This window comes from Passer domesticus, chromosome 28 (genome assembly GCF_036417665.1).
Source record: "Passer domesticus isolate bPasDom1 chromosome 28, bPasDom1.hap1, whole genome shotgun sequence".
Taxonomy (NCBI): Eukaryota; Metazoa; Chordata; class Aves; order Passeriformes; family Passeridae; genus Passer; species Passer domesticus.
The window spans coordinates 826,537-853,308 of NC_087501.1; the positions used below are offsets into that span (position 1 = coordinate 826,537).

At 46.0% G+C, this 26,772-nt stretch overlaps 1 long non-coding RNA gene across 1 annotated transcript; it reads left to right on the forward strand.

Annotated features, from left to right (window-relative positions):
* The first annotated feature begins 6,997 nt into the window (after nucleotides 1-6,997).
* On the forward strand, nucleotides 6,998-26,605 carry LOC135287205 (uncharacterized). The gene is made up of 3 exons (XR_010351031.1): nucleotides 6,998-7,637; nucleotides 16,574-16,769; nucleotides 24,249-26,605. It is a non-coding gene; the product is annotated as an uncharacterized LOC135287205 (long non-coding RNA).
* The last annotated feature ends 167 nt before the right edge of the window (nucleotides 26,606-26,772 follow it).

The following is a 26,772-nucleotide window of genomic DNA, read 5'->3' on the forward strand; positions in this document are numbered from 1 at the left end:
TTTGGGGATGTGATGGACATGTTTTGTTTTGTGGAACTCCAGATCAAAGATACAGGGAAAAAATCTGGGAAAGATCCAGCCCAAAAAAAAATTTATCAGGATTAATGACGCTGATAACAAAAAGGATGAAGAATTGGGATGGATTCCTCCTGACAGAGTGTTTGCAGTGTCTGTGTCAGCCCCTACTTGGCAAATCTCTCCATTGCTTTTGTACCTTTTATTATTTTATTTTAAATTGTCACCACTTATTTCATCTCATTGCCCAAACCCAGTCCCTGGAGAGCAGCTCCTCCTGGCTCTGATCCGTTCTGTTGTTTATTCCTGTTTTCCAAAGCATCAGGGATGCTCAGGGATGTAAAACCAGGGATCCTTCAGCCCAAATCTTCCGAGCCATTTGCTGGAGATGTCACCATGGCCTGCTGGCAGTGACAGGATGGAGTGGCCCTAAAAAACCCTTTTTGATGGGTGGAATGGCCCTAAAAAAAGCAGTCCTTAATTCTTGATCTCTCTCTAGTCTCTGTTCTAGGTCAGCTTTCCCAAGGCATCAGGGAGATGATCCTGAAAGTCTTTTTCAATCCAAGCAATTCCATTATTTTGTTCTGATTTCTGATGGGCTCCACTACACCTGTGAGCAAGAACCTGCTCTGCCCTCAGCGTCCAAAAGTGCCAATTCCAAAATTGTCCAGTTGTCCAAAAGTGACAGTTCCTGTTCTGAAGCCAAAAAGCATCACCTGATGATCCAGGTGAGGCCAGTGGTTGTGCAAACTGAGCTGCTCCTGTTCCTCTCTTCCAAAAAAATATACCAGGAATGACTCGTGGCTGCATCAGCTGGATGGGAACATTTTATTCAGTTTGTCACAATTGATAAATGTGTGGGTTTTTAAGCAGTCTTTTCACTGGAAGTTTTCTCCCTGGAAGTTTCATTTCATCCCACAAACGGGCAGAAAATAAAGCACTGAAGTGTTCCTGCCCATCGCCCACCCCCTGTTCTCTGCCCTTGTTTTCCAAGGAACACTAATAAAAATGCAGGAAGGAATTTTTTAATTTTCATATTTTGTGCATTCGGGTGAATTTTCTCTTCAGGTGCCTCCAAATAATGGGAGGATTTGGGGGCTGAGGAGGTTTTTCCTGTTTTCTTGAGAATGTGTGGAATCAAAGGCAAGCTTGTCCTTAGCAGAGGCAAAAAGGAACTTTCTGTTCCAGGTATTTTTGAAAGTCAAGGACCTCCCCCCACACCTGAGGTTCTTTCATTCCAGGTTATTCCCAATATACTTAAAAAATGGCACCTCTGACAAATCCACTTTTATGGGAGGCTTGTGCTTAACAGATATTTTTTCCTGTATTATTCTTCCCTTCAAAAAGCAGAGCATTATTTAAAGTGTCAGCCCACAAAACTCCCATAAATAATGAGCTGGGAAGCAGGGAAGGCCACAGGCTCTGGCTGACGTGAGAATTCCAGCATTTACTCAACTCCCAAAGTCCTAAACCAGCTCTTTCCCCAAAACATTTGCAACCAAACTGCTCCCCGCAGCACTTGTGGATTCAATGACAGAAATTTTTAGGAGTGCTGTAATATAATTTGTAAATGATGTTGATTTACTCATTCCAAAGGCTTTTGAAGGAAATAGATTGTGTTCATTTTCTCCAACAAGCTGCGCATTCAGAACAACCATTGGAACACTCCATTTAAATATATATGCAATTAAACTAATGATGTTTTAGAACATCCTAAATAACAACACAGCACAGGGACAGCTGTCCACAGCCTCTGTTTAGGTTTACATCTCTGCTGCACAGTTTGCTGGTTTAATTTTTTATAAATATTGGTCAAAATTATCCTTTCTGCTGCATCTCTGAGAGCAGCAGCTGCCCCCAGCTCAGAGAGGAGGAGAGGGCGGCAATAAAAGAAAATAAAAAGCTGTTCAGGTGTAAAAATGGGGTAAATCTTGGTGCTTTCAGGTGGTGTAGACACACTCCAAGGGAAAGGAGAATTAGGCCCCGGAATATCCAGTGTAATTATGCAAATTGGTGTTACAGAAAGGGCTTTTAATTGGGGATGCTCGACGAGATTTGAACAATGCCAGGTCGTGGATTGGGGTGGGTTGATTCTGTCAAAGGCTTCTCATGGGCTGAGGAAAAGAAACGTGCCAGGACCTGTGCTGAGGTGTTCCCTGATGTTTCCCTTCATGGAACCATGGAAGCGTGGAAGCATGGAATCCTGGAATTGTGGAATCCTGGAATCGTGGAATCATGGAATCATGGAATCGTGGAATCAAGGAATTGTAGAATCGTGGTATCGTGGAATCACGGAATCATGGAATCATGGAATCCTGGAACAATTTCAGCTGGAAGGACCTCAAAACCCATCCAGTGTCACCTCTGCCACGGCAGGGACACCTCCCCCTGTCCCAGGGTGCTCCAAGCCCTGTCCAAGCTGGCCTTGGACCCTTCCAGGAATGGGATCCTGTTTCCCACCAAGCATTTCCCAGGAAGGGATTTTCCCCGCACAGTCCAATTCTTTCCCCACAGTGAGTTCCAGATTAATTTTGTCTCCTCAGTAAATAAATCTCCAAGTAAAACTCACTTCCGGGTAATGATTCCTGGTTTGAACTCGCATCAGCTCCCAACGTCTTAGTGACCTCTTCATTTCAATAATTGCTGCCTCTGGTTGCCACCAGCCCTTCTGAGGTGCTTCCACTCCGTGCAGGAATCGCCAACATTCGGCTCGTTAGGAGCAGAGACCCCTCATTAACTGCGGGTATTAAATGAAACAGCTGAGTTGGTTACCAAACCAACAAAGGCACGGCCACCTCTCCCTGGGATTGGGGACTTTGTCGTCTCCTTCATGGATTAATTATATGGTCCATTATACCGAAATGAGGGGTTTGATATCGAGACCGGTTTTGTTCTTGAGTTTTTCTACTCTGCAGCTGCTTTAATGCTCTTTATCTTTCTGGGAACGAGCAGAAAATTACAGATTTCTTAACCTGAAGGATGAATTTAGAGCAGTTTTGAATGTCTCATTTAAAATGAGTTCCAGAAGAAATGTCCAACCTGCAGAGGGGGAGGCTGGTGCAGCTCTGCCCTGCTGTGATCCCTCCCCATTTTTTGGAAGCCAAAAAATGGGAACAGACCCCAGCCCACACTGCCCCACTTCCCCAGGCATGATCCCTGCCCTTGGAAGGAAGTTCACCTCTTTGGGCTCCGCTCTCCTCCAGCCCTGTGGGTTTACAGCTGTGATCCACCAGTAACTCCTGATTTCAGACCCCACTTCAAGCCCCCGGAAGTGGGCTAAACTGGGAAAAAAAGCTCCTTGGCTCATGCCAAAACTGCTCAGGGAACTGAACCCAAACATTGTAAATGAAAAAAAAAATTCATTATTGCTTTAAAATCTACCCAAAACAGACAAAATTGATGGGATCAAAGGTGTTCTGCAGCTTCAGGACAGCCAAGCTTGGATGGGATGGGGACAAAGCTGTGTCACGTCCAGGATGCCCAGGCTGGGAGGTGCTGGGGGTGGTTCTACTTCCCCTCCCTCCACCTGAGAGCTGGGCAGCCACATCCAGAAGCTCAAGGAATTCTTGGACATCAATGCTAGAGTCCCCTGCCTGGTGTCAGGGAAGGAGCAGAGTGGATTTTCAGGCTAAAACACCCGGAATAAATTAATTAACTGACTAAAGTAACATTAACGAGCTGTGCAAGTACCTTGATAAATTCAGCTCTGCTCCAGCACTGAAGGAAAATTCAGGTTTTGATGAGGATGGTGACACTTCAAATGACACTTCAAAGACAGGAGTAAGGACCAAGCACTTGGAAATGAGGGATGTGTTTATCAGCAGCAGCTGCCAAACGGGGGGAATGGGAAAATTCAATTTGTCCCATAATTATCTTTTGTACAAACAGGCAGCGGCCCTCCAGCCAGGCAGCTCCTAAAAAAGCCTCTAATTATTGCATATAATAACTCCCAACATTAATCTTGGCTGTTCCTTGTACAAAAATTATAAATTACTGCACCAAACCCTTATTACTGCAAATATTAAAAGTTACTCAGCATTTATTGGAACTTTGATTTTTTTTTTTTTTCCTTGTAACTTTGCGCTAATTTTCTCCATATTTCACAACTCCAGCCATCACTGCAAGAGAGGTTTGAGAGTTTCAAAAATTCATTGCTGTGAGGTTGGACTCATATGGAAAAAGGAAAGGCCTTGAAGTCAGGAATATTGGGAGTATTTCCGGGATTTGACCAGCTCCAGGAATTCCTTCTTGTCTAAGGGGTGTTCCTCAAGAGCTGTTTCGTTTACAAATCAGCTGAATACATGAAGTTGTGTTTTTGAGCCCCCAAGCCATCCAAGTCTTCCCTTCCTGCAGGAATTCTGGCTGGGGAATTTAATTCTGGAGAATTCTTTAAAGCTGATCATGCTTTTGGGAGCTTTGCTGGACTGGACTGGGAAGATTATCACAGGACTGAAAAGGGATGCACAAATATCATTGAAATCCAAATCAAATGTCCCGTTATTATTGGTCTGACATCCATGAATGGAATTTTCAAGGCTTCTGTTCCAAACGTGAAGGGTCAAGGCTTAAATGAGCTTTTATCCCTTTTTATTACTGTCAGATCTCAAGATGCTTTGAACACTGAAACTTTTTGGACTCTGATGTGCAGGAGGACTCAGGACCTTACAGGACCATTTTTACGTGCCTGAAAATTCATGGAATTATGGAATCATGGAGTGGTTTGGGTTGGAGGAACCTTAAATCCCACTCAATGCCACCCCTGCCATGGCAGGGACAGCTCCCACTGTCCCAAATGGCTCCAGCCTGGCCTTGAGCACTCCCAGGGATCCAAGGGCAGCCACAGCTTCTCCCAGTAACCAAGGAATCTTTTTTTTTTCCTTTTTTTCCTTTTGCTGCTGTGCTGAAAAGCAAGAGAAAAGTTTGGGAACGCAGTCACTTAAGTCATGAAGAATTTAAAGTGTAAGACAATGTTCTTTTTAAGGCTGCGCTGCTACAGAAACAGAGTTTGGAAATTTTTCTCCAAGGTATTTATAGAATTCTCTCTGTTCTCCCCTAAATAATCTCAGACTTTTCTTTTTCCTGTCTAATTCTCAAGTTTTGAAGGTTTCTTTGGGTGGTTTTATGACATTTGAATTTTTTTTTGGGGAGGGTAGCAAGTATTCTTTTGAATATTTTTCCACTTAATTTGGAGGATGAAGCCAAGACACGAATCCTTCAAGCAGCAGAGTTGGGGTTGAACTTGGGGACACAACTGAGGATCCCCAACCCTTTTTGGGCTGGGACTTGGGTGTCCCATAACAATCATCCTCTTCTGCATTCTCCCTGCCCCTTGCACTGTCTGTGGCTGTTTCCCAGCAGATATTTGCAGTGTTTTATTCCCATTTTTCCAGCTGTGGAATGTGGAATTTTCCAGAATGCAGAGGGCACACTGTGTTGTCCAGAGGCTTTTCCAGGCGTGGAACATCTCCCATCCACCCAGGACAGGGACAGCTCTGCCAGCTTCCCCTGGCTGCTGTTCTGCCTCCAGGGAGGCTTTTCCTCCCCAGAACCATCCCACAAGAGCAGAGGACTTGGGAATCTCGGAGCAATGGAATTTTGAAGCGGGAAGTGGCGTTGTCCCAGTGGCGTGGAGCTCAGCACGGGCTGATTTCCATTCTGTGCAGCCACCTCAGAGTCCAGCCTGGCTTTGCTTTTAAAAACCCTGATGATTGTTCCATTTAGAGATTTTTTTTTCCCTCCCTATGTCAATCATTAATTTATCACTCTGTCAATCATTAATTTATCAATCTGTCAATGCATAAGGAGTTCCTGTCAGAACTGGACTGACAGTGGCTGATTTTCCCAGCTCTCAGGACTGATCCTTAGCTCCAAGAGAAATCATTCAGCTGCTTCAAAGCACCACATTTTCTCCTCTATTTAATAATAACCCTCTGCTTTAGGCAGGGTTTTTTTGCCCCTCAGATTGGTTTTGGGGTAAATTCAATTTGTTCCTCCCACTGCCAGATTTTGGTCCTGCAGTGGATGGAGCTGCTGAACTCCCCTTGCTCAGCCCGGGTTATCTGAAATAACAACCCTGCCTGCAGATTTCTGCAGTCCAGAGCTCACTGTGAGGCCACGAATCCTACAGAAATCATTAATTAAATAGTCCCTGAAATCATTAATGAAATAATCTCTGAACCTGTTAATGTGTGCAACTGCAGGAGAATCATTTTGACAGGAGAAGAGAATCCTTAATATCCCTGGAAAGCAGAAACTCAGGGTTCTCTTACAAAGATGTTCTGCATCCACATTTGTTTATCGCTTGTTTTGCTGCATCAGAGCTCTGTGCCCCAAACTCAACCCTGGAAAATCAAGAGGTAAATTAATTCCCTTTGCATTCAGTGCTTATAAAGGATAAGGATTGCCCAGGGTGTCCCAAAGGAGGAGAAGTTCCAAGGTGTCCCAAAGGATGAGGAAACTCCAGGGTGTCCCAAAGGATGAGGAAGCTTCCTAAATCCCACCCAGTGCCACCCCTGCCATGGCAGGGACACCTTCCACTGTCCCTGGTGGCTCCAGCCTGGCCTTGGGCACTGCCAGGGATTCAGGGGCAGCCACAGCTGCTCTGGGAATTCCCTCCCACCCTCCCAGGGAGAAACTCCTTCCCAATATCCCATCCCACCCTGCAGTTTGAACCTTTGAAGATGCTGTGGCTGGTGCCAGGTGTGGCCGCCTCTGAATTCCCCCTTTTTTGGTTCCTGCCCCCTTTTTTGGTTCCTTTTGGTACCAGGTGTGCCCTGGGAAAGGCCCCCTCATACCCAGATACTGTTTTTGATAGGAATTCTCCCATTTTAGGGAGGATCCAGAGAGGATTGCCAGGCGCACAGCTCTGCTGTGCTCATTGCCAGCGCTGTGCCTTCAAAAGCACAGGAAACCATCCCAGGGAATGAGCTGGAGCTGGGTCCGGAATGCTTTGGGAATGTTCAGCAATCTCATCCGGTTTAATGCCAGGTTTTACAGGAGTCTCCTTTCTAATCAGCCTCATTAACTGCAGAATTCTTCCACTGCTGCCTCAGGAGCTCCAGACTCTCTGCAGGCCGTGGTTTGGGCAGTAGCAAATTTCAGTGCAGTTCCCAGCACTGAAGCCAACCCAACAATGGTTCCTTTGATTCCGATATTCCTGAAGGGAAAAGGAAAGAAAAGGAGCCCTTCAAGAAGCACACTGGCCTCTTTCTCCCCCAGTCCCCTGCCCTCTCATCTCCAAAGGAATTTCTTGATTGTTCTCTCCAGCACCGTTACAAACTTAGCTTCAAGGGAAGGGAAAAGATCTTTTTTTTTTTGGCTTTTTCTCTTCCCGCTCCCCTGAGTGCTCCTGTTTGAGTCCTTCAGCCTGATCTCTGTTCAGCAGGGCTCCTTTGCTGACCATAAAGGCAGCAAAGAAAACCTTTGAGCAGAAGTTACTCGCGAAGTTTTTTTTTTTTTATCAATCTTCTCAGAAAATTTCCTAATGGTGTGGGAACATCGGGAGTTCAAGGTTGCTTTCCTGCAGCTTCCACTGTTTCTCCAAGGCCTTGAAATGATATTTGAAATCCCACAGGTGTATCCACACAGCCCTGGGAGTAATTCTGAGCCATTTACTTCCAGAGGTGAGTCTGCTCAGGGAAGGGGTGCAGGGTGAGTGTAACAGGAGCCTTAGAGGTCACCTGGGGTGTTGTTTTCCACAACAAAAGTTCCTGTTTATCACCACACCAGGTTTGTGTGTGGGGCAGCTCAGGCAGAGTGAATTCTCCAGCTGTAATGTGGAACTGTTGAAGGGAAAAATCGAGTCAATCCTATTGATTTCTCAAGAGAATGTGCATTTTTGTTGTCTTGTTTTCCCATCCCATCTCCTCTTCTTTTCAGTTCTCACTCCCATGATTTCTTCCCCATCTTCTTTTTCTCTCTTACAGAGCAGCAGAGGCCAAAATGCTGGACACAGCACTTTGGTTTGCCCAAAAAAATCAAACAAAAAGAGAGTTCTGGCACCTCGGTCCTCTCAGCAGCCCCAGGTTAGGTGTCAGTGCCTAAAGAATGCAAATCAACAAACCTGTGAGGGCTAGGCCAGTTTATTCCTGTCCAGCCTGGCCTGGCACACATTTCCTCACTTTAACCCAATTACCCCTGACTAGCAGCAGTAAAATGGGATATTTTGCTCCTTTCTTTGTCTTTGCAGAGGTGTCACTGTGACAACAACCTGTCCCGGAGATTACAGAATATCAGATGATGGAAAATGTTCCTTCCATTCCCCTCTCCCCTCTTTATTTGCATTCTAACCCTGCCCTGTGCTTTCTGTGCTGCTCGGGGATGTTCTGCTGCTGGATTGGGGTCAGGAGGTGCCCCCAGGAGTGATTGACTGCAAAGGTGCAGCAGCAGATAAACCCTCCTCAAAACCACTTGTGAGAATGGAGCCAAGGGTTTATATTTAGAAATCCATTTCGGTCTCCCCATCTTGCTTAAAATGGAATTGATAATAATAATAATACCTGGCTGGGCCGTGCACTTAATGAAAAGCAACAAATGGAAAAGTTAACAAATGTAAAAGTTAAATTTTTTATGGGAGCTTTGCTTTTCCAGTAAGCTTTTAAAGCCCTATTCTCATTGGAAGCAATCTACTGATACATTTAACAAATGTCAAGATGAAATGCTTCAGCAGAGATCAAAAGGAGCGAGGTTTTATTGTGCTGCTCTTGCAGCACTGATAGCCTGGATTGAACTTTCATGGTAAGGATCAATAGCTTTATTTGATCAAATATGGGCAGCTATCAAAGCCATCGGGCTCTACCTAAAGGACACTTCAGATTGAGCTGCCTCCCTCGAGAGCACTTGGGCTCTTCACTGTGGGCTTTGATATTTGCTCGTGCCCCTGCTTGTTTGGAAATTGGGTTTTAATTAATGAAAATAAAAACGCACGTGGGTTGTTGTCGGTTCCTGAGTGCTCGCCACAATCCGTGGGGATCAAAGCCACCACGTGCCACCAAGGGGCCAGTGCTGGGCCTGGCTTTGAAATGTGGTGACTTCAGAAGGCTTCCAATCCCAGGGGATTCCCTGAAAGTGATGCAGTGAGGCTGGGAAGTTCAAAGGGCCCAGAGGGGAGGACCCAACACCCCTCGTGCCAATGGCTGAGGAGGAGGAAAAGGGGCAGAGATGCCCCTCCCAAGCTGGAAACTCAACAATTTGCATCCAAAACTCCACAATTTGCCTCCAAAACTCAACATTTTGCCTCCAAAACTCAACAATTTTCCCCCAGATGTCCCCCCAGTCTTCCCCTCCCTCCATCCGCCTCCATCCCACCTCCCCCATAAATGATTAAGAGCTTTTCCTGGTGAACTTGGAATAAACATTTGTGTTTATCACCAGAAGATTTGGTGGCTTTAGGAGACTTGAATCCCAAGGAATTCCCTGAAAGTGATGCAGTGAGGCTGGGAAGTTCAAAGGGCCCCAGAGGGGAGGACACAACACCCCTCATGCCAGTGGAGGAAAAGGGGCAGAGACGCCTCTCCCAAGCTGGAAACTCAAAAATTTCCCTCCAAAACTCCACAATTCAGCCCCAAAACTCCCCCGAGTGTTACCCTCCCTCCATGCCACCCCCGCCACCAATGATTAAGAGCTTTTGGCTGGTGAACTCGGAACAAACATTTGTGTTTATCAGCCGAGCTGCTGAAAGAGGAAAGCGGTGGGAGCAGGTGGAGGTGGCGGGGGGGAGAGGGAAAGAATTGGAAGGACACGGGGAGGAGAAATAAAAGAAAAACAGCAGAACTGAGCTCCCCCCACACTCGAGAGCAGCTTGGCTAAAGGAGTGGCAGAGGCTGCAGGAAGTGCAGAGGGTTGGGATGTGGTGGCAGGTCCTGGTGGGCGGAGAGGGGGCTCAGTGAAGCCCTCGGAGCATCTGCTCTCCTCTGACAGCAGGCCCTGAGCCTTCAGACTGATTCTTGTGGCAAAAAACAAAGTGTTTTAGCTTCTCCTGAGCTTCATGAGCTGCTGGGTTTGGGAGCTCAGCTGTGCCCAGGTGAGGTTTGTGTGGATGAGGGAGCAGGAGGATAAAGCACCTCTGCAGGGATGGGTGATAAGGATCTGTCCTGGCAGCACAGATGAAACCCCAGAGCCTCCCTAGTGAGGCTGAGAGTGGGGTTTAGCCCTGATCCCAGCTCAGAGCGGTGCCAACACCCCTAGAGGTGACACGTCAGGCAGAAATGTGGCTTTTCTCCTTCCTCCTGCCCCACCTTTGCTGCTTTCTCGGCTGAATTTCAGCACAAGAGGGTCAGGAAGGAGGCTGGGAACAGCCTGGGGAGGAAAACTCTGCTGTGCTGGTGCTGCTGGGGGGCCCAAGAGGCTGAAGATTTGATGGAATATTTCAGCAGTGCATTAAATCAGCCTGCAGTGAGCCTGGTTTTATTTCACTCATTGCAGCAGAGCTTGTTCGGTTTTTGTCCCAAACAAATCAACAAGCAAAGAAATGGCTGTGAATCATGAATAATTCAGGTGGGAAAAGAGCTCTGAGACCATCCCTGCCAGCCCCAGGGGATAATGGGAAGGAGTGAGGGATTCCCAGAGGAGCTGGGGCTGCCCCTGGATCCCTGGAAATGTCCAAGGTCAGGTTGGAGCAGCCTGGGATGCTGGGAGGTGTGGGACCCATGGTGGGACCCGATGAGCTTTGGGGTCTCCTCCAACCCAAATCAATCCAGGATTCCATGGGCAGGTTTAGATGGGATTTTGGGAAGGAATTCCTGGTTTGAGAGTGGGGAGGGGCTGGGATGGAATTCCCAGAGCAGCTGGGATCCCTGGCAGTGCCCAAGGCCAGGCTGGAGCAGCCTGGGACAGTGGAAGATGTCCCAGCCATGGCAGGGGTGGGATTGGATGGGATTTAAGGTACTTCCAACTCAAACCATTCCATAATTCCATAAATATCCTCTATTATGAGTTTATACCTGCCCTGTGCAGGGGTTTGAGCCTGCTCAGAGAGATCTGGAATTTGGGGACCCTTGGGTGACTGTGGCAGTGATAGGACATTGGCAATGACCCACCTCGTGCAGTCTGAGTGTCCCCTCCAACCTTCAGCCTCGAGCACAACAATCCACTGATAACGACAAAAATCCAAGGGATCGTTCTGGGCCAGCCACCCTGAGAGAGCAGGAATTGTTATTTCCTTAACCAGATTTGCTAATTATGGGGGTAATTAAAGCCACTGAGCAATGGCTGCTGCCTTTCTCCTGCCTCTTTAGATTTCATGGAGGGAGTTCCTGCTGCTGATCAATTTTAGTGCGTTCCCTCCTTTCAGCTGCAGTGCCCCTGCCTTTGCAGACACATCCTGGCCTTCCCTAATTAAACCCCCTGGGAGCACAAACGATTCCTCAGGTGATTGTTTATTTACCCCCTAAAATTAGCAACTGTTGAAGAGAATCCTCGTTTTTTTTCTGGAAACACAACAGGAAACGTGATCACACTGAATGGAAAACAGCACAGCAGAGCCCACGAGGTGGAATTACTGTCTGCACTGTCAGCACGTGCTCCAGGTGCCATTTAGAGCCTCCAAACAGGAGCTAAATTGCTCAGAGGACCAGTCTTGGATCTCTTTATGGGGATAAATTTCATCTCCCAGCAATGCCCGTCCTGACTGAAATAAATTGCTGGAGGGCGTTGCTGTGCCTGGAAGGAAATGTTCTGCAAGGGGGATGAGTGATGCTGCAGAGATTTCTCTCCTGGCGGATTCAGTTCCATTCAAACCCTCCCAAGCACTGCAGGAAAAACGCTCTTGGTTTGCATATTCCAGCCCCAAAGAGCTGGGAAGTGATGGAAAACCCAGATCTGGGAGTTTGTTACTGCCTGCATCGCATTCCAGGACACTGGAAATTAAACACCTCAGCTTAGTGGTCTCCCCAGACCATTAAAAGTCTCCTTCTCTCCATTTGCTCTTTGTCATCTGGACGTTTTGTCTTTTATCTCTTGGAGATGCCGTGAAAAATAAATTGTTTGTGAAAATCTCCAAAACAGAGAGCTGAGAGCCATAAAAAAACCCCGTGGAGGAGCTTTAATTGGATCTGGGGGGAAGGGTTGGGGGAATGTGCTGGAAATAAGGGGCAGGAGCTCTCTGACAACAACCAAGGACCTGACAAAGTGGTGGAGGGGAGTTGGGTAAGGGAGGACAACCTGCTCTGGGCATCATGGATACAACCCTGGTGAGGGGAAGAAGGGAGGGAAGAGGGAAATAATCAGGAAAAATAGAATTGGAGCTCAGGGTGTCCTGACACTGTGGCTGCCCCATCCCTGGAAGTGCCCATGGCCAGGCTGGATGGGGCTTGGAACACCCTGGGATAGGGGAGGCATCCAAAGCGTGGAATTAAATTATCTTTAAGGTCCTTTCCCACCCAATTCCATGATTCCATGACAGAGCTGGGCTCTGTTTGCCAGATTTCAGTTCTTCATCTCCAAAATTGACTTTTCATCAGCAAAATTACCCCTTTGAGGATGTACTCTGCCACAACAGCACTTCTGATGCTGTGACCCATCCTTTCCTCCTTTCCAGGCTCGCTGTTGGCCTCTGGAATGGTTTTTATGGGGTTGGAGTTATTGGGGTTCATGCATCAAATCTGAAAGGAATTAGGGATGGGAACTGTGCTGATTCCAAAACAAATCCCTGCGCTGGGTGTGAAATCCCAGATCCCCTGTGCTCATCCCTGTTGATGGTGGGTTGTTTTTAAGGGATTTTCAAAACTGTTGTTTTTAAATTCCCATATTTATGCCTTTGTAGGCATTTTGTCTGTTGGATTGAGAACAGAAAAATGTCATTTCCAAAATTTCCTTCCTTAGCAGGAATTGAAAATCCTAAATTTTTCTTCATTCCCTGAAACCTTGGCAATGTTTTTCTCCCACTCAGCTGAGCGGGAGGGCTGATTCCACAATGTTTAATAAAAAAGAAAACAGCATTTCAGGCTTTGCTGATGCAACATTGCATGGAGCTGTCACTTCCCTGCTCCCTGGGATAAAACACCCGGAATCTGGGAGCTGCCAGTGGAAAATTCTCCTGGCTCCAACCCACTTCCCTTTGTTGCATCAGCAGGAGGAGAATTTCTGGAGGAGGCAGAGTGACAGGTTGGCATCCCTGCCCAGGCACGTGACTCCGGCCTTGTCTTCCCATGGATTCCGTGGAGTCTGGGGGTGTCAAAATAGAGGAAAATAACCCCGAGCAGCTCGGCTGGGAGGCAGCTGATTGGTGTTGTCACTCGGTACAACCCAGGGTGGATCTGAGAGGGGCCCAAATCCCACATTCCATGGGAGCTCCAGCTGCCTGGTCAAAGGAGCATCCCGTCAGTTCCCATTTGCTGCCGCTTTCCTGGAATTTTCGAGGGCTGAACCCTCCACCATCCCTCTCCAGGTGTCAGCTTTGCAACACTCTGAATCCAATCCAATCCCATGCTGCCTTTTGATACATGTGGCCGAAAAAAAATTCACTTTAACCATTAAACGTGTGCCTAATATACCCCAGGAAAAGTGGGAAATGGAAATTATTGAAATTCCAAACTCACACAGCTGATTTTGGTCCTTATTTGGCTTCATTTGGCTGTTTCTGACATTTAAGAGAAATAAAAAACCGAGCTCGAGGTTGACAATCTCAGGTACTTTTAATTAGGTTTAAATCCTGCAGGATTGAAGTCAATAGCTGGGAATTGTCTCTGTGCCTGCAGTAAATCATTGGGAATTTGATTACTGGAAAAGACAGTCCCAAAATACAGGTTGGTGCTTGCTCTGCCTCAGTTGGTGTTTAATGAGATAAATGAAGATCATTCTTCCATTTTCAGGGTTTCTGTGTAAATTCTTTGCATGTATTGGACCAAAAAATGTAAAAATTTGGGAGCTGACCTGCAAAATACCTGAATGACGAATACTGAAAGTTTTTTATTACATTATAATAAATATTAACATGATCTACTAATACATTAATAAATAAACAAGCGTGTGCAGAAGTTGTAAAAAGAAAAAACAGTGCTGCTCCCGGGGCTGGGACCCCAACAAACCCTCATCTAATTAGCACCCTCATCTCAGGTTTCTGTGTGGGGATGACCCCTGAGGTATTAAAAAGTCTCTTTTTCCCCAGCCCCCCAACAGAAGAAGTCAAGATTTGGTTCTGCTTTCCAGGTTGTTTATTTTTCCTTATCTATTACATTCTCTCTCTGACCTGCTGAGATCTGTCCAGCAGGTCAGGTTGTGGCACAGTGCCTGCCCTTGTGGTGGTGCTAACATTTTATATTAAAAACTACCTGTACTTTATTTATAATCATTTTCCAATATCCATCACCTATGTCAGACAGTCTGTCTCTGATCTGAACCAATCCAGAAGTGCCACCACCTCAGCAGGAGATGGAGGACAAGAACAAGGAGAAGAAGGACAGGACACGCCCAGATTCCTCCATCTTGCCTCCTGAACCCCCATTCAAAACCCCAAAATTCTGCTTTTTCACCCTGTGCCGAATGAACTATCATCCTGCTCAAACTCTTGTGGCTTGTGAATATTCACACAAATTGTTTCCACGGACTAAAATCAAAGGCACAGGTGGTTTTGACTCCATGCCAAGGTCTCTAAGCCCCTTGCCAGGGTCTCAAATCCCCCAGGGCAGCCAGAGGAATGTCCAGGTTCCCAACACCCCCAGAAGCCGTGTGGGGGCTTGGGGACCCCCAGAGACTCCCTGGAGACCCCAAACAAACTGCAACACCAAAGCCTTTCTGCTCCTTCCAGAGCATCCTAATAAGTGTTAAAATTATTACAGAATCAGTTAAAGAAAAACCTTCTGACCCTTCTGCCCCTTAAGGGTATAAAATATACAAAGCTCAGACCTAAACTGCTAGTGAGTTGCACTGGGATTATTTTTCTCATCGTTGTGAATGTTTAAAGTTTTTAAAAAGTGGAGTTTAGTCCTGATTAGGAAAAGAAATTGGGAATTTTAGCGCTTTCAGCTCCCAACAATGGGGGCAAATGGTGTTTCCCTGTTCCATCTCCCACGGAATGAACTGTGCACAAAGAGCCCCCAGGTATCATTATTATCACTAATTACACACTTTGTGTTTAATGAAAGGCTCCTGTCTCCTGTCAGAGGCTTTCATGAAATGTTAATTTTTTGCTCCTAATCAACTTGAAACATTAAAGTGGCAGCTCCTGCACAAATCAGTGAACTTTGTGTTTGCCCTGTGCTGCTTTGGAAGTTTTCCAAGCTCTTCCCAGGACAATCCATCTTTTTTTCTTACCTTTTTTTTTTTTTTCTTTAATTTGGAGCAGCGTGGAACCAGTGAAATCCTTACCCTGGGTTTAGTTCAGCCTCACAAATGCATTTTCCCCAGGCAGGTTTTCCTCTCAGCAGCCCTGGGAAGGTGACTGGGATGAGCTCTGGAATTCCATCCTGGTAAATAAAGATGATGAAAGGCTCTGTCAGGTGGAATAAGTCACCTCCCTAAACCCTGCCCCTCTCGAGCCTTTCTGAACCAGGCTCTGAGCTCCTGTGGGCCCCAAAATCTTCTGAGAGCTTGGGAATTTTAAATCTATCCAGGGAGTGGTCTGGGTTGGGGGTGACTTTAAATCCCACCCAGTGCCACCCCTGATTTGAGGGAACACCCTGTGCTAAAATTCATTATTGGAGCTTTTTTTTTTTCCTATTTTAAGCCTATTTCTGCCTATTTTAAACCTATTTTAAGGCTGAGCATGCAGGAAGATCTTGGTGTAAAGGAAATCCAGCCTCATTATCCATTATCACCCTCATCCTTTGCCTTCCCTGTCCCCACCTCTTTTCCCTGGGATCAAATAATTGAACAAACCAGACTTTGGGGTCACTCTGAGCTCCTGCCTCGTCCTCACTGGCTGCTCTCTGGCGGCTTCAATCCCTCCAACATTTATAAATTTGGAGCGTGGACGGCGCATTTTCAGGGGAAAATTGAGGTTTGACTTTGTATTCACACTTTTCTGGAGCTCACACGGATCCAGGAATGTCTCTGGGCATGGCACAGACCCTGTTTTCAATAATGCTCCTGTGACCAGAAAAACCAGAGCAGCCCTTCTGCCCCAGAAAGCAATTTAAGATTTAATTAATACTTGAGGGCCACGCTGCTCCAGTGAAATAAGCATGAAGGTCTCCTCATTTCAGGCCCTAAGTGTCCTACATTTGCTGCTAATTAAAGCAGAAGTTTGAGATTAAAAAAATAATTTAAAAAAGAAAATAAAAGAAGGAATCCAGACTTAAACCAATGACTAAACAGCTCTTGTATTCCTTGGGTGTCTTTTATAGTTGGTGTTAAATGTAAATTGGTGGAGCCTCGGAAATGGAAATGGGGAATGAGAACTCAGATCTATTTTCTTCCCTCCTAAAAATACCTCTGTTTATGGGGAGGGTTTGCTCTGGGATGATTAAATGGTTCATCACTGCAATAATAGTTACAGAAATTCAAGGAAAACGGTGCTGGAATGAAAGAAATTTCTGGGTATTTGTGGGGCCTGTGTGTGGAAGCAGCACCTGATACCAATTTTCTTTTTTTTTTTCTCCTTTTAAATTGATTTGATTTTTAGAACTCATTTAAAAACCAAACCTGGCTGTGTTGCCCTGATGTGCAGCTTTTCTTCAGAGGGTCTCCGCTCCCACTGGATGCATTTCACACATTTGCTTCTAGAAAGAGGTTTTAGCTTTTGGAATTCCCATCCTCCATCCCTTAGGATTCCAGAAGGTTCAAGTGTCCAAAAGTCTTCAGCTCTAAGATTTTAAAAGGTACGGACTACAAATTCCCAATGGATTTTGTAAAATCACTCCTCAGAATTTCTCCCTGTGCCCCTATAGCCACATTTCCAGGTTGTTCCATTTTCCTTGGGCTGAGTTTCATTTTTTAATTTGTGGTTTTAATTTGGCCATTTCAGTGCCTCACAGAGAAGTGACTTTTTTAATGACACTTTGCTCCTAATTGTCTCTCCCTCCTCAATGAGCTGCTCCTCTTGTCCTTACCTATCTTCCCATTCCCAACCCAGGTCTGAAAAATCAGGAGCACCATCACCCCCTCCTCCTCCTCCTCCCTTTGGCTCTGGGGGCTGTACCTGCCCAGCATTTTCTCCCCGCCATAAATCAGGATGGGAACCTGCTCTAAAGATTACTTTAAAAGCAATCTGAGACCTGACATATTTATGGGATGGTGACTGGGTTACACTGGGATGAGAGGGAGCTCACCTCCATCATATTTTTTCCGTGGGAAATGAGCGTGGGTTCTCCTTTCCCGTGATGGATGGGATAAAGCAGGCCAGGAGTTGAGTTCTGATTATTTATTGGAGCCCTGCCCTCACCTATTTTTCCTCTTGCTCTTGTGGTGTGGTGCCAGGGAGGCTGTAAACAACCCACTGCCCTTTCCAGGAGCATGGAACCATCAACCCCAGGGCTTCTCCGTGTGATTGATCCCGAATTCCTGGCATGGAGGGAGCTTTGGGAGGAGGAGGAGTGGTTTTGTGCTCTCTCTGTACATGGGGGCTGCTTGTACTTTATAAAACCAAATTTTTCTGCAGCCTTCCCCTGTGTGTAGGCCTGTCTGTTCTTCAGAAGGGAATTTTTGGAGGTTTTTAGGGGTAAATCAACTTCCCATTCAGAGAGAAAAGGTTTAGTGCCTCAAAGAGGTGGGTCCACGCTGCTTTAATAACATTTTCATTTCATTTGTGGCCTTGAACCCCTTGACAAAGTGCTATTAATGTAATAATTGCCAGGTTATGTACAGTGCCTTGTCTGCCGTGACCCAGCTGGGTTAATGGCTGGGCTCCATGGCCTTGGAGGTCTTTTCCAACCTAAATATTCTTTCTCAACCTAATTATTCTTTTCCAACCTAAACAGTCTCTAAAATCATGGAACAAACCCATGTCCATCCCACAAAACCAGGGGTTTGTCACTCTGGCTGCGGGTGGCAGGGACAGGCCTGGGCTGGGCCCAGGGGAGATTTTAGGGTGAAAAAGCAGAATAAAAACAGGTTCAGAGTGACCCTAAAGTGAAAATTGTTCAGAAAGACACTAAAATTAAAATGTTTCAGTGACCCTGAAATGCAAACAAGAAGGAGCAGCAAAGACTGAGCCTCTGTTTTCAGAGGGCTCAACGCAGGGCCTGGACTTTGGGGAGATTTCAGGGTGATTCAGGCAAACTTGCTGTGTGTCACGGGTGCCATAAATATGTTTAAGCACCGTGACAGGGAAGACTATTTGGGAGAGGAGCTTCTTTTCTCCCTCTTCTTTCACACCTGCCATCTCTTTAATTAATTCGCCCACAAGCAGAGCAAATTCCTTGAGCTGGGAAAGTTAAAGGGCCTGGAGGTGGGAGAGGTGTCTGAATTTGCCTCTTTCTCTTCCAGCGTGACCCTTTGCACTTCTTAAACCTCGAAATTGGGCCATGGACCACTGCAGAGCCATGAATATAGTCCTGGCTGCAGCGAGGAATCAGAGACTTTTAATTTTTTTAGTCTTTTTTTATGCTTATCCTGCTGCTAAGGAAGGGCGGGGAGAGAAGCACAGAGAACTGAGACTCTTCATGGGCTTTGTTTTGGGGACTCCATGGAGTGTCCACAGCAAAGACACAGCACAGCTCGCTCTGTACAGCACCAAAAGCAATTTCTGACTGTTTGAGACATTGTGGAAAGGGAAAAGCAGTTGCAGGAATGAGGAGCAAGTGCTAGGTGTGTTTGCTGCACTGAGAACGTGTCCAATGTGTCCCAGACAGCCTGGGATAAATTGATCACTCCCTGATAAAAGTTGTATTTCTCTTTGTTTAATCTTTATTTTTCTTCCTTGCAGCCTCCCCTGCTTACAGAAAGTTAAAGGATCCAGATTCACAAAGGCACCTGTGGCTCTGGGCTGGCTGAAAGTCTCAGAATCCTGGGATGGTTTGGGTTGAAAGGGACCTTAAATCCCACCCAGTGCCACCCCTGCCATGGCAGGGACACCTCCCATGTCCCAGGGGGCTCCAGCCTGTCCTTGGGCACTGCCAGGGATCCAGGGCCAGCCACAGCTGCTCTGGGAATTCCATCCCAGCCCCTCTCCACCCTCCCAGCCAGGAATTCCTTCCCAAAATTCCATCTAAATCTCCCCTTTCCCAGTTTGAAGCCATTCCCTGTGTCTTGTCCTTCCATCCCTTGTCCCCAGTCCCTCTCCAGCTCTCCTGGAGCCCCTGCAGGCCCTGGAAGGGCTCTGAGCTCTCCCTGGAGCCTTCCCTTCTCCAGGCTGGACCATCCCAGCTCTCCCAGTCCGGCTCCAGAGGTTCTCCAGCCCTTGGAGCATCTCCATGACCTCTGTCCAGCAGCTCCACATCCTCCTGCTGTTGCCTTCTTGCCTCACAAAGTCTCCTTTGAGACAAAAACAAAACCTACTAGAATCAGTCCTTGGAACGGCAAAATCACTTTTTCCTTAACTTTTAATTACAGTTCTCCCTGGCTGTTGATTGTTGTTTCATTTTTGGTTGTTGTTTTTTGGGGGTTTTTTTCTCCTGGGAGAACATCTTTGCTGTTTCCCTGCCCCAAGAAGGATTTTTTGGGAAGACAAGGCCAAAAACAGTGTTGAAATTAAACAGGTCAAGGCACTGCCGAAGTTTTTGCCTTAAAATCCATACAATAAATGTAATCCTGTCAAGGTAATTAGTCTGATGAGGAAAAGTGACCTTTCTAGCAGGGAACATAATTGCATTGTCATGGCCCATGATTTGACCTTCTCTAAGCCCTCCCTCATCACAGCTAATGAGAATTCTTCTGCATCCTGTTGACAGCCAGGACATTGTTGGGAAATAAATGGCTCCTGGAAAACAAGCAAAATATTAAATGCACAGAATGCTTATTATTTATTAAAAAAATTCCTAAAATGGAATTCTTCCTGCTGCAGTAATTGGTGAGAGCTTGGCAGGGTTTTTTCCCCTCACATTTCCTTGTGGAGGTTTGTTCTGTGGAGCAAACCCGATAGAAAGGGAATAATTTTCTATCACAAATAGAAAGGTTATCATTTTCTATCGCAAATACAGAATTTAATGCACTTCCTACGAAATCCTATTGGGATTTACTCCTATTAAATTCCACAGGACTGGAGATGCCCCCAAGGATTACTGTGATAACAGGAAGAGACGGCTTTGGGATGGGACGGGCTGAATTCTGAATGGATCTCGGGCTGTTTTCCAGCTTCTCTTTTGCAGTTACCTGGGAAAACTTTACCACCCCGTCCTGCCCTGGGAAACACAGGTGATGAAGGGTAGGAGCAGTGATAGCACTCAGTGATAACACTCAGTGATAACACTCAGTGATAACACTCAGTGATAAAATGCAGATCCGAAGGCTGGGAAGGCTCAGGTTCCTCTGGGATTTGAGATGTTCTCACTGCCTTTATCTCCTCACTCCTGTAGGCTGGTTCCAGAGGGGGATGTCACTCCTGGGGGGTTCTTCCTGCCCTGCCTCTGCTCCATGAGGACCAGATTTATTCCAGTTCCATGGAAATTATGGATTTCACCAAAAATCCGCTTTTCAGAGGGTGCTCTTTGCTGCCTCATTCCCACAGCAGTGAATCCTCTTCTCTGTCCCTGTGTTGCTTTGTTGGAACAAAAAATCAGCCCTTGGCTGGGTGTGAAGTGTGAGAACAGCAATATTCCCTGTTCCCTGGGTGATCCTGCCTGGCACGGGGAAGAGGTGAGCACATCCAGCCCTTGCTTGTCCCTGATTCCCTGGATAGGCTGAAATACCTCTGAACTCCTCATTTTGTTATTAAGAGCAAAGATGTCGAGCCACAGGATATAATTAGAAAAAAATCTGAGTGTGTTAGGAGAGAAGAAATCATTGTTTCTTTCGAAATATCCTTTAAAAAAAATCAGATTTTGTGCAGTGTTCTCATCCAAGCCCTGTGCTGGCTCATTTTGGCACTTTGGGAATGAATCATCGGCTGTGATTGTCTCGTCTAGGAATTCCCATCTATCAGCAGCCTTCTAAGAAACTGCAAGGAGAACAACAAAAAAGAAGAGCAAAATTAACTTTCAGCCCGCCCTTCTTCAGTCCCCTGTACCTGACTCAGATGAGATCAGGGATTTTGTTTCCCTGGCCAGAGCCTGGGAATTTTTCCCTATATTAAAAATAACCCACCACAGCCTCCCACAGCATATCAGGATCTTTTATAAAGCCTGATTTTAATCTTGCAAGAGATAATCTCGCTTCTTCCTTAGGAGCTATGGGAATATTTGGGGTTGGTGCCCAAAGGCTGAACATTCCCCGTGGAAAAAAACAAACCTGGGTGGCCCAAAGCAGAAAATGTGTTGGCTCATCCTTTTAGTGGCTTTTCTGCATTGGTGGTTCATGTTGCAGTTCCCACAGGAGTTGCTGGAAGGTGGCAATGAAGGTTTTCTTCAGAAACAAAAAAAAAAGGTACAAAAAAAGGTTTTTTGTAGAGACAAAAAAAAAAGGAGATAAAACTGGGGTTTTTCCTCTATGTCTAAAGCACACAGTCCATCAGGTTCTACCCTGAACTGATGGAAAATGGATTCCGTAATATTTAGGGGGGAAAAAATTGTGGTTTTAGAAGGATAAGAGGAAGCAAGTGCACAAGGACAGGTGGCCAAGATCTTGTTCTCCTCCCCAGACAGAGCTGCTGGGCTCTGTGGGTGCCCTGAAGGTGACCCAGGGGAACGTCCCTCACTGGCCTGGTGACATTCAGAGCCCCGTGGTGGCTCCTGTCACCCAAACCTGAAGCTGAAGCTTGGTCTGAGGTCAGGCAGGGATCACCCAGCCCAGGCATCAGGTTAATTCCTCCACACATCCCCTGGATCCAGCTGGTCCCAGCTCACTCCTAACCCAGCCAGCCTGGGTTCTGTGATTCCCCTTTTCCCCCCCAGTACCCAAATCGTGTTGGACATTTCCTGCTGAACTCATGGAGAGCCTCTGAAATATCCAACACTTTATCCCCAGGAGCCCCTCAGGAGTTGCTTTTTTTAATGGATTAACTATGACAGGGACTGCACTCCCACAGTTTTTTAAATATACAATAAGTATATTACATACTTTTAAAGCTATAAATAAGATTTATACACAACCCATGGGGATTTTCCATTAAAACTTCATAAATCACATTGTACATTATCCTCTTTAATCCTCAGCCTTGCCGTGGTAGTCACCAGAAAATATATTTAACCCTGTATAAAATTGATGATAGGCACGGAGAAAGAATGTTAACGAGAGCTTTTATGGGCCCTGTATTTTCTTAGCCTGATTCATTCTTTTTCCTGGCAATTATTTGTAATAGGAGCAGTTATCTCCTGCCCTTTATTAACTGAAAACTCAGGTGCTCTGCCTAGAATGGAGCCAGCACAGCCCAGGATGAGCTTTTCCTGCCTTATCCTCTCTTTGGCTGGGGGGTTTCACATTGTTTGGTGCTTGGAGAAGGCAATTTTCACATTCCTCATCTCATCCACGCTCTCCTTGCTGATTCAGCTCCTCCTTGAGCGAATGGCATCAGCAGAGGAGCATTGATTTAATTCTGGCATCATGGAATTAAAGCCCTGCTCGTGATGAACAGCCCAGCTCCAGCTCTGGGCTGTGGATGCCAAGGGAAGGAAACCACTTTTAAAAGTCCTGGTTTTAAAAGATCTCCAGAGCTTGGTGCTGCTTTGCTGTTGTGTCTCCCAGTCCTTACCCTTCCCAACCCTCTCCCAGGAGCTCGTTTCCTCCAGAAATAATTCCTAAAAATCCACTCATCCATCCTCCTTCCTTCTTCTCCTCCTCCTCCTCATTGTGGCTGCCCCTGGCAGTGCCCAAGGCCAGGTTGGAGCAGCCTGGGACAGTGGGAGGTGTCCCTGCCATGCCAGGGGTGGCACTGGGTGGGCTTTGAGGTCCCTCCCAACCCAAACCATCCCAGGACCCCATGATTCCCAAAAATCCTATTTTAGATGCAGTAAGCAGCAAAGACTGGATGAGGAATTTGAAATTCTGGGGGGAACAGGACACGCCGGGAGTGATTTTCTCACTGCCCTTGTGGCATCCAAGACACTGCCCTTCTCCTCCTAAGAACTGGGAAACAATGATCCACATCAGTGGAATTCAAACAATGTGAAAGTTTTGGGGTCTATAGAAGGGGAAAAGAGGTGAAAAAAGGTATTTTTGGGACCTTCATCTGGGACATTCTGGGACAAATGCCCCATGTCTGGAGAGCATTAATTGGTGTTTATTCGACCCCAGAGTTGGCTGAGGAAGATCTATAAAAATAAATATATAACTATTTTTATATATATATATATTTGATATACATAATAAAAATATATTTTAAATATATATAATACATATTATTCTATATAAATACATATTATTCTGTATAAATATAGCTATTATTCTACATAACTGTTCTATAAAATGAGATCTATTAAAATAACTGTTATAATAATAATATAATAAAAATAATGCTGAGAGGAGATAAAGAGCAATAATAATAAATATAAAATGCAGGAATCATTCTCTGCTTTAAATCAGGGTAATTAAAAGCTGCATATTTCAGCTGCCAAAAATGGGGAGTCAAGTCCTACCCCAACTTTAGGGATATATTTCCATGAAATCCATCAGTTACGAGTGATAGAATTTCCTGCTCACTGGGAATCGCTTACTAAATTCACTTTTTCCTTAATAATCCAAGTTTTTTGATTCTCCAAACAGCCGTGTAACAGAACTGGGCATAGTAAAAATCCAGGGATGAGGCTGCCTGGCATTCTGGGTATGAAAAGCAAGATCCAGAACAAGATTCTTCTAAAAAGGTCTCAAATTTGGGACAGCAACAGGACTTGGAGCAGTGGTTTCAAAGGTGCAATTGCAATTATTACAATTACAGTTACAATTATGAACCTGGGAGGCAAAAGATGAAGATTTTTGTTATTCTGTAGCATTTTTTAGATTTTGTTGCCAATAATTACAGAGGTTCTTGTTCTGCTTTCCCTGCCCCAGCATCTCCCAGGTTAATTACATTGTCGAGATGGTGTCAAGAAGGCACTGCTGGAATTATGGTTCTCATTAGAGGATGATGGGATCAATTCCGTGGGGGAAGTTTGGGCCAACCTATTCCACCAACACATCCTGCACATGGAAAAATTAATTCCTCCACCTCTCGTATCCAACCTTTTTTATATTGATATTTTAATATTTTTATTTATTTTATATTTATTATTTATATTTTATAATGTTATATTTTAGTATTGATTTTTATATGTATATTTACATTATTACAGGGAACAAATGGCAATTCTGGCTGGCACTTGATGGGCAGATTCATTACATTAAATGTGATTTACCTGGATTTTGGTTCCGTTTGGACTGCCAGTCTCAAGCTTTGTTATCCAGAGCTGTTGAAATTCGGGACTGAGGTAAGAGACAGAATCCCAAACCTAAACGAGGCTTGAAAGAGAAATAAAAATGAGCTGCTTCTCTCCCTGGAGACAGAGCACTCCACGTGCAGAGTCTGGCATCACAGGGCTGAGAACGTCCACAAAAACCCAATCCCTGGAGGATCTGCATCCTAACGAATGCCAGAGGTTGGGATACGACCAAAAACCCCCCAAAACATCCCAAAGGAGCAGTTCCAGTGAAGTTCTTTGTAAAACCCTTGGGTTTATTGTGGATAAAGAACAGGAGCTGTTTAAATCCGGGTGTGCGGCGGGTAGGTAAATAGGGAATATTTGGGAGAGCCCAGCCTGGAGAAAAGAAGGTTCTAGAGAGATCTTCCAGGGCCTAAAGGGGTTCCGGGAGAGGTTTGGGACAAGGGATGGAGGGGCAGGACTCAGGGAATGGGTTCCCACTGCCAGAGGGCAGGGATGGGTGGGAGATTGGGAAGGAATTCCTGGCTGGGAGGGTGGTGAGCCTGGGATGAGCTTTAAGGTCCTCCCCACTCAAAGGATTCTCCGAGAATCTCTGCATCATTCCTTCATTCCCTGGATTTCCCTTTGCAGCAGAGCTGGGGTCCCTAAACTCATGGAATTTGTCCCATTTCCCTTTTTCCATTCTATTTCCAGCTCGCAGCTCCAGTTTGGTCTTGGCTCAGCAAAGCAGGGGTTGGAGTTTGGGAAGGGAAATGTCCAGGATGTTCCAGGAGTGCCTCAGTTTCCCCCGTGGGGGAAGCCCCAGCTCTGTGGGATCCAGCTGAGGCAACAAAGCCCCAGCTTTCCCTGAGTTGTGGCAGCTCAGAGGGCACAGGGGTCTGTTTTCTGGGGAAAACCATCATTCCTGCCAGTGTTTGGGATTGCACAGTGGTGTAGATGAGCACCCACGGTGCCTGTGTGGTCTGCAGGCCAAAAGATGGTCAGGATTGTGGAGTTTGTCCCTAATCCCAAACAATGTCCTGTCGGTCGCCATCCACTGTGTTTTCCATGGCAAAACCTCCTTGATTCCACTGAAGTGAGGGGGAAAAGGGAGGGCTGGGCTTCAAACACCCTCCAGCTCCTGCAACAAGTATGAAAAATTAACATTATCACTTCAAAGAGCTCACAGAACCGGAGATTGTCCTGAGGGACGCGCAAGGATCAGCGAGTCCAACCCGGTGCTGGACTTCAAAACACACAAATTAAAGACAAATCAGCCTCGCGTTATTTAATTGAGCAAATCGCAATCAGCGCCGGAGAAACTGGGCCCAAATTCCTCTTGTGTAACCAATATTTAGTGACAGAATGTGGAAACTGGAGCTCAGATTGACTCATTGGAGGCTCTTGTTAGAAAATAGTTCCTCTCTATTTTTCCAGAGCTGCCTCATCAGACGTACACTGAGATTGGCAGCTGCTTCCCTGCATATGCTGGGGAAATTCAGGAGGGCTGGAGGTTCATTCCAGATATTCCAGCTTGTCCCTGGCTTGCTGGAAGTGTGAGAATGTTTAAGGTGCATAAAACTGAGCTGTAAATTGAACAGATTTCTGTCAGGAGATGCTGCAGCTTCTGCCTTTCCCCTCATTCAGAACCAAACCTGCCCTGGGAATGTTTGGACAACTCCCTCAAGGAAAAGGTGGGAATTTGGGGGATCCCTGTGGGTCCCTTCCCACCCAGGATGTTCCATGGGTTGTGATTTTAATTGACACAAAGAAATGTCCAGGGGTGGAAGGAAGACATTTGACATCAACACAAGGCAGCCATGAAAAGCCCATTGCAGTTTTGGCTGGGTTTCTAAGAATTTGGAGACTGAATTTCTTTAGCTGTGTCACACCAGGAGAGATAATTAATCCTTTTTGTCCTAAATTCCATTAATTCAGCACCAACCAGAGCCCAGCTGACTTTGGGCAGGCACTTTTCTCATGAAATGTGTTCAGCTCCATCATCCTTGCCTGAGGAAGACAGGGATGGGACATTCCCAGCCTCCCACCCCACAGTGGCTCGAAATTTTGTGTGGAAACTTTATTTTAGCAGGTCTGTCTCCATGGAGAAGTGGCTGGTGGACTTTTCTGGGGATTGTGCCTCCTGGAAATATGCAGATTTCCCAAAAATGAAATTGGAATTGTGAAAGCAAATGGGGTTTTATGCGTGAGGGTCTTTGTAAGAGCTTCATGAGCACTTATTCTGTGGGATATTTGAGAGCACTGGCTGGGATTGACACAGGATGGAGGGACAGGACACGGGGAATGCCTTCCCACTGGAAAAGCGGAGATTTAGATGGGATATTGAAAGGAATTCCTGGCTGTGAGGTAGGGAGGGGCTGGGATGGAATTCCTGGGGGAGCTGTGGCTGCCCTGGATGTGCCCAAGGCCAGGCTGGAGCACCCTGGGACAGTGGAAG